Raw genomic sequence first — 7,619 nt, forward strand, 5'->3', positions numbered from 1 at the left:
GATTTCCTTGGCCTAGAAGTTCTTCCTGCCTTTTTGTTTGGCACAATTCCTTCAACCTGCAAATACCCCATGACATTTTATGAGCCATAAGAAAGCTTAGAAATAACATCACACTGGCCAGAAGTTGCTGTTAGAAACAAATCTTTGGAGAATCTAATTTGGCTTTCTTCCTGGATCTTTTCTTTAGATAGGAAAGATACCATTTCAGTTTTTAAGTGAACTTGGCAGAAAAACACACATGAAAGCATTTTGTAACAGCAGATTCCCTGAGGATGACTGACCTCAAGGACTCTTGGTCTATTGTGTGAAGCACAGGCAAAGAGTCAGGAACTTCTGAGTTCTGCTGCGCAGACCTGAGCAGTTGTCTATGTAAGCTACAGTGTGATCCTCAGGATGTGCATTTCCTGCCCCAGCTGGGGAAGCCTGAGTGTGATGCTGGCAAGGGAAACAGAGAAGAGAAAAGAACGCCCATCACTTGTGCTATTATTATCTACCCCTGGGTGAAACTGAGTAGTGAGATCAAAGTGCTTTGTTTGTTCAACTAGTTTATTTTTTAGTGAAGTGCTTGTTTGTTTTGTTTTGAGGTAGTTCTTTTGGAGGGATTAATGGCAAAGCAGAGTGGAAATTCCTTGTTTCTTCCATGTAATCCTATAATAACTACAAGTTTGTTATTGTCTTTTGGTTCCCATAAAGAGGTTTGTATTCGTGTGTGTGTGTGTGTGTGTGTGTGTGTGTGTGTGTGTGTGTGTTTATCGGGATGTGGGAAGACAGGAAGCTGAATATCGAGGAATCGAACCTTGGGAAATTAAGAGAAGGAAAATAGGCCCTGCTGTGGCAGAGAGGAAATAAAGGGAACCAAATACAGCAGGTCCTGGGGAAAAGGACAAAAAACTCACAAAAGATAGTGGGGAGAACACCTAAGGGCATGTAACATAGTCAATCATAAGAAGTCAGAGCTGAGTTGGATCTTGAAGAATATTGAATTCATCCTCTTTATCTCAAAGATGAAGGACCTGAAGTCCAGGGAAGCTGTGTGAATTAACTCACTGGTTAAGGTGAGAGCTAAGACCAGCATCTGGGTCTCCAGTCTCATGAAGTGCATGCCTGTGTGTGGTTGGTGAAGGTCAGAGAGAGAGAGTGCTCCAAGCCAAAGACAGGACAGTGATGTGATTTTCCTATCCATTATTGTTAAAGAATATTTCCAAGTGGCAAAATCCTGCCTCTGATACAAATATAAAATGAACATGCATCATGGATTTTATTTAACTTATTGGTTTATTTTTTTATTTTTAAAATGTTTATTTATTTTTGAGAGAGAGATAGAGACAGAGTGCCTAGAGGGGGAGGGGCAGAGAGAGAGAAGGAGAAACAGAATCCTAAGCAGGCTCCAGGCTCTGGGCTGTCAGCACAGAGCCCGACGTGGGGCTCGAACTCACCAACAGCTAGATCATGACCTGAGCTGAAGCTGGATGCTTAACTGACTGAACCACTCAGGCCCCCATAACTTAATAATTGTTAAGGGCACCAGTAAGATGTTACTGGTTGAAAAACTCTAAGGTACCATACACATATCGGCAGGTAAAAAATAATGAAATGAATTGACAAATAAATATGATATGGCATAGATTTTCACTCATTAAGTACTGGGGGAACTTGATGAGAAGTTATAACTGGTTGAAAGGTGAATTCAAAGTACCACACAATTATATAAGAAAGTGGGAATGCATTCTTTCTGACACAACTGATTTGTATTTGTATGGAGAAGAATCTTTGGTATTATTTCCAGCTTTCTACAAATTACTGAGTTGTAAAATAGCTCAAAAATGATAAAAGGCAGAGATAGCTGGGAAGAGTACATTAAAGAGGACACTCAAGGGGCACCTGGGTGGTTCAGTCAATTAAGTGTCAGACCCTTGATTTTGGCTCAGGTCATGATCTCACAATTCGTGAGCTCTGTGGTGATGGTGCAGAACCTGCTTGGGATTCTCTTCTCCCTCTCTCTTTTTGCCCCTCCCTGCTCATGCTCTCTCTCTCTCTCTCTCTCTCTCTCTCTCTCAAGATAAACAAAGAAACAAACATTTTAAAGAGTACACTCAATAATCTTTTTTTTTTTTTCCATTCCAAAGTCTTGCAACAGTTATTCCCAACAAGAATACATCATTGGAACTAAGGGAGATGTTCCCTCACCTCTTTTGTCTTGCAACATCATTAGCAGCGATAAAACCAGGCTGAGAAAAGGGGAGGCATCAAGCAATACAACCAAGGTCCTGCTGTAGGCACCTCTGGTCAGAGTGCTACTCCTGCCACTGCCTCTGCTGGACACTGCTGCTTGTCTAGATTTGCTAGACACCCCATCTGGCTGTGTAACCCTGCCTTTTTGGACTACACCCTCAAGGTTCAAAGTCTGGGTGTAGGCATCAAGTTGACCCAGGCCCCATGCTCTCCCTCCAACTGCTGTGGGCTAGGGAGAAGGAACTGTCTGGACATTTGGTTTCATTATGGCAAGCCAAGATTCACACATTGGGGATTTCCCTCCAAGTAGGAAGGATATGTGATATGTTGGGTAGTAAAAAAAAAAGGCAAATATTTACCGAAAATACTATGCTAGGGATACACAAAACAATTGGAGAATATTGAAGATTTTTCTGGAGAAACAATGTAATAAAGTGGAAAGAGTCAAAGCTTTTCACCCAGGTGGATATACCTAGGTCTATGCCAGCCTCCATCATCTACTAGCTAAGTTGTGGGAAAGTTACAAACTACTCTGAGCCCCAGTTATCTCACTTAGACACTATTACTATCATGTCACTATTACTATCATTATTTTTACGACCTTCTCTTCTACTGCGTTTGCCTTGCTAAAAACTCAGCCCCAGCCCCACTGATTTTCTTGCTGTTCTTTGAACACGCAAACATCCATCTGCTTTAGGCCATTTGCACTTACTGATTCCAACGCCTGAAAAATGTCCCCCATATGACTTGTTCCCTCACTTCCTTCATTCAGCTCTATTATCAAATGTTACCTTGGTTTTGGTAATGTCTTCTCTGACAACCCTACCAAAAATTATGATCCCTTCCAGTTGTACTGCCTCTGTCTCCTCCCTGCTTTATTTTTCTCCATAACATTTGTTACTTGTCTATCTTCCTTCTCTAAACTGTAAGATCCATAAGAGCAGGAAATCAAGTCTATTTTTACAAAGCTGTATCCCTAGCACCCTGAATAATATCTGGCACATAAAAAGTTCTCGATAATATCTGTTGGATGAATAATTGATTGCCAAGTGTCTGGAGTACAGTAGGCACCAAATAAATGCTAGTTATTGCTATTTTTTTTTTATCAGACTCTTCTTTCTCTTCCCATTTTCTGGCCAATCACTTCTAGCCTAACTTATTTTCCCAGAGAACTTCTGATCTAGTAATAAAATTTTACCAGTCCAGGAACTTAATCTCCATATTTCTCAGATGATCAACATAAGACAACTGGAATAGTACAATATTCATTTTAGCAATGACTTTTGGGAGTTCATGTTTATTCTACTCCTTTGTTTTTTAATGTATATGAACTATGGTGATGGCACCAAATGATTTATGTTGACATCTGTGCAAAAGCTCATAAAATTTCCTTGAATGTGCATTTTGAGATACCTGAGAAACACAACATCTGAACATTAGGAAAGGTACTGTATTAGGATTCTTCAGGGGATTAGAACCAATAAGGTATTCATTTATTCATTGATTAGTTTATTTATTATTGGAAATTGACTCACATGATCATAAAGACTGGAAAGTCCTAAGATTTGCAGGATAAACTGACAAGCTAGAGACTCAGGAAAGCCAATAGTTTAGTTCTAGTGTGAGTCTATATGCCAGAGAACCAGCAGATTCATTGGTATGGTTCTAATCTGAAGGCTAGCATATTGGAGACACAGGAAAGCTGATATTTCAGTTTGAGTTCAAAGGCAGGAAAAAAAATTGATATCTCAGTTTGAACTGTCAGGAAGGAATTCTTCTCTTACTTGGGTGAAGGTTAGTATTTCGTTTTATTGAGATCTTCAACTAATTAGATGGGGCCCACCCACACTAGGGAGGATAATCTGCTTCTTTCAAGTATGTCAATTTAAATGTTAATCTCACCTAAAACTCTCTCGCTGAAATACCCAGAATAATGTTTAACCAAATAGCTGGGCACCCTGTGGCCCAGTCAAGCTGACATATAAAATTAACCATAGTTAGTCTATCTTTTGTATATGTCATTAATTCTTTAATGTCATTGTATAGTGTTATAAAGAAACAGTGGGCAACAACAATATCTTGAGTAAAAACAGGTGTAGGTCAGCAACCTTGTATAGGTCAATCCCATTTAGTGTTTGTGTGAGCCTCTTAATGTTGAACTTGGCATAGAGAGACCATGAGCAAAATACAAGTAAGATTGCAGTAAGTTCCATGGGGGCCTGCATTCTAATCATTAACTAGGGAACCGATCTTTAGCAATTTATTTAACTTTTTGGAATTTGCTTTCCTCTTCTGAAAATGAGGGGGTTGGACTAGATGATTTTTAAAAAATCACATTCAGCTCCAGGATCTTGGGTTTTAAGAAAGAATGTAAGGGAGGCCCTGTGTGTTAGCTACCAGCATTGTGCATACGGGCACATCTTTGGAGTTATGTACACAGTGTCATCTATGTTTGCAATTGAACGACAAAAATAATTTGGCTTGGCTTTTATTTGTTCTCTGTGGGCTAAAAATAAACAAAGTTTATTCTGGGAAACATCGTATCTTCATGAATTTCCTCATTTCAAGCCTCTTCTTGCCCAGGGTACCCTGCCCTCATACATATTCGAAAATGGCTTCCCATCTTACCTGATTACACTTTTATTAAAACATATTTATGCTGCAATATTACTTCAGCCACACTTTCGGAAATGAACCTCGTTATTTCTATTTCCGAAGTGAAAGGCAGCCCTGGTTAAAAGAATTGGCAAACTGGTGAGAAAATGAGGCTCTGCAGGCCCCAGAAATTACATTTTATTTAACTCACTGGATCATGAAGACTTGAATACCAATTTTGCTTTGCAGAGTGAGAAGAAGGAAGGTCAGAAGGACTGGGCCATAGCTTTGCCTCTTCTTATCCCTACCCCACAGTGAGGATGGGGGTGAGGAGCTCCCTCACACGATTACAAGTGGGAGAGCCATCTGGAGGGCAGGAAATAGGACATGTGTCTGGGGCATGTGACCCTCTCCCTTCCTCTCTTACCCAACTCTGTCCTCTGCTGCCTCTCCCCAAGGTCCTCACATATGTTTTGACACAATTGTACTCCTTTTGAGTTTCAGATGGTAACTTTTCTAAGTGTCTTTTTTTAAAAGAGTGTCTTTTTAGAGATCCATGGTTCTATATATACATTTTAAAAGTTTATTTATTTATTCATTCTGAGAGAGAGAGAGAAGGGCAGAGAGAGAGAGGAGAGAGAGAATCCCACGCAGGCTCCGTGCTGTGCTGTTTGTGCAGAGCCCAATGCAGGGCCCTAACCCATGAGTAGTGAGATCATGACCTGAGCCAAAATCAAGAGTTGGACCTTAACTGACTGAACCACCCAGGTGCCCCAGATCTTCTATATTTTTTGAACTGTTGCTGTATGGTTGGATCGTTGGAACATATTCCTTTTATCAGGGAAGTTAATTTTGTCCCTTATATAGAAAGTCACTATTGCTAAATCCCCTAAAAGGGAGTCTGCTTGCTAAAAGGAGTCAGAGTTCAAAAGAAAAGTATTGAATTTATTGGAATGTTTAAAAATCAGCTGAAAAGTTTACACAGCAAGTTGACATTGCTTATCTCTGGTATTTTAATTTTCATCTGCACTTCTCTTTATCCCCTCTATAATAAGCAGAGGTTATTTTTGTAAACAGGAGAAAATAATATTAAAAACTTATAAAACAAGCCATTTTATTTTAAGGGAATACACATCACAATGAAAACTTTGTGGAAAAAAATCAAGAACGAGTTTGCACTTGAGAAGATATTGCACATCCATTTTCACAGAGCTGCTGCCCCAGAATTGAGAAATTTTGACCCCTTGAATAAAGCTTATCTTACCTCAGCATTGAATAAGAGATTTTCTTATCATAGATTATGAACTTTATTACTTTTTTCTTGCTTTACATAGTTCTTAGAAATTGAATATTTTATTAAGTAAGTGGGATGTAGTTTGCAAATTATTTTCCTTACTAGGAAAGACCCAATTTACTTAAATAATAAAGTAATTACCAGGAAAAATCAGAATAGCTCTGTGACAGAATATACTGTGACATAATTTTCCTTACTTTGGCTCATTTTTAAGGGAATTGTCTAGGTGCCCAGGATTTTCAGTGATTTCAGAAGTTATTGTATAACAAATTTCTGATGATAGTAAGAACAACAGTGACATATGATTACAACAGCAGTAACATGTGCTAAGTGTTTTATAGTTTACAGGACACTTGTATGCATATTCTCAAATGATCCACAATATCATTATATCCAGATAAGGAATCTGATTTTGAATGGTCAAGAGGTCAACCCAGTGTCAGCAATCCATGACGTACTAAAAAAAGATTGTGCACTTTAGAATTAGACAGACTTGGATTCAAAACCAAGGACAGTCATTTGCTAACTGGCAACAGCCCATTTATCCACTCCAACCCATTTTCTTTCTGTTTCCTAAGGGCATCAGAATATAAAGATAATGAATATAAAGTGCCTACGAGAGTACCAGGCACATAGTAGGTTCTCGGTAAATGTTCATTCTCTTCTCTCCCTCTTTTTATTGCATCCTGGATTCAGGGCATCGTCTGGGAAATGGTAACTACAACCTTCCTCCCCATACCCCAGGAATGGTAGCCTCTGATGCGCAGCGCCCTAGCCAAAGTGGTGGAGGTGAGATAACGAATAATCCTCATTCAGAGAGCTGCCAGCGGGAACTGTAAAAGGAGGGGTTTCTGAAGGTGTGTTTCTTCATCCAGGCCCTGTGGGGACTGAGGAAAGGAGAACTTTTGAAATCAAAGAGAGGAGTTTTCAATCTGGGGGCTGAGTATGCGGATGGGAAAAAAAATTGCATTTTTATTTTGCACTTCCAACTGGTAATTAGCATTTCCTTCAATTATGAATAAAGGCAACACCTCATACTAGTGTTAGCTGTACCTATGGCCTTATCACCAATAGAAATCCCAGATATTTTCACGTCATATTACAGTTATTGAAAGATCTCCCAAGATATCATCTATACTTATCACCCCTTTGACATTATGACAGTTGTTTGACCTGCCACTAGATTTTATTATTTAATATGTTAGTACAAAAGACATATATTGCCCTATCACAAAATAAAAAAAAAATACTCTGATAACTGTATTTTTTTGGGGGGGGGAATGGAGTGACAACTGTATTTTAATGTAATGGGTATTCTTATAATTCTATGTATTTTATTTTATTATTTATTTTTTGGTTTTTGGTTTTTTTTGAATGCAAATGCAGAGTTGATACCTAAACTGTAATTCTATCTCCAGTACTGTTTACTGTCATATGTATGATGGGTATATGTGGGTGCATACATACACACAGGCATGTGTATTGTAGCTTTTCTATT

At 38.9% G+C, this 7,619-nt stretch overlaps 1 long non-coding RNA gene across 3 annotated transcripts in view; it reads left to right on the forward strand.

Annotated features, from left to right (window-relative positions):
* LOC122217809 overlaps positions 1-6,076 on the forward strand; it is a 44,933-nt gene extending 38,857 nt beyond the window's left edge. For 2 of the 3 annotated variants that reach the window (XR_006201688.1, XR_006201690.1), the window contains exon 4: positions 5,952-6,076. This is a non-coding gene — a long non-coding RNA (uncharacterized LOC122217809). Of the gene's footprint in view, positions 1-1,004; positions 1,056-5,951 lie in introns of all 3 variants that reach the window. The other variant, XR_006201689.1, reaches the window with a different exon arrangement.
* The last annotated feature ends 1,543 nt before the right edge of the window (positions 6,077-7,619 follow it).

The sequence above is a fragment of the Panthera leo genome, chromosome B1 (assembly GCF_018350215.1).
Source record: "Panthera leo isolate Ple1 chromosome B1, P.leo_Ple1_pat1.1, whole genome shotgun sequence".
Classification (NCBI taxonomy): Eukaryota; Metazoa; Chordata; class Mammalia; order Carnivora; family Felidae; genus Panthera; species Panthera leo.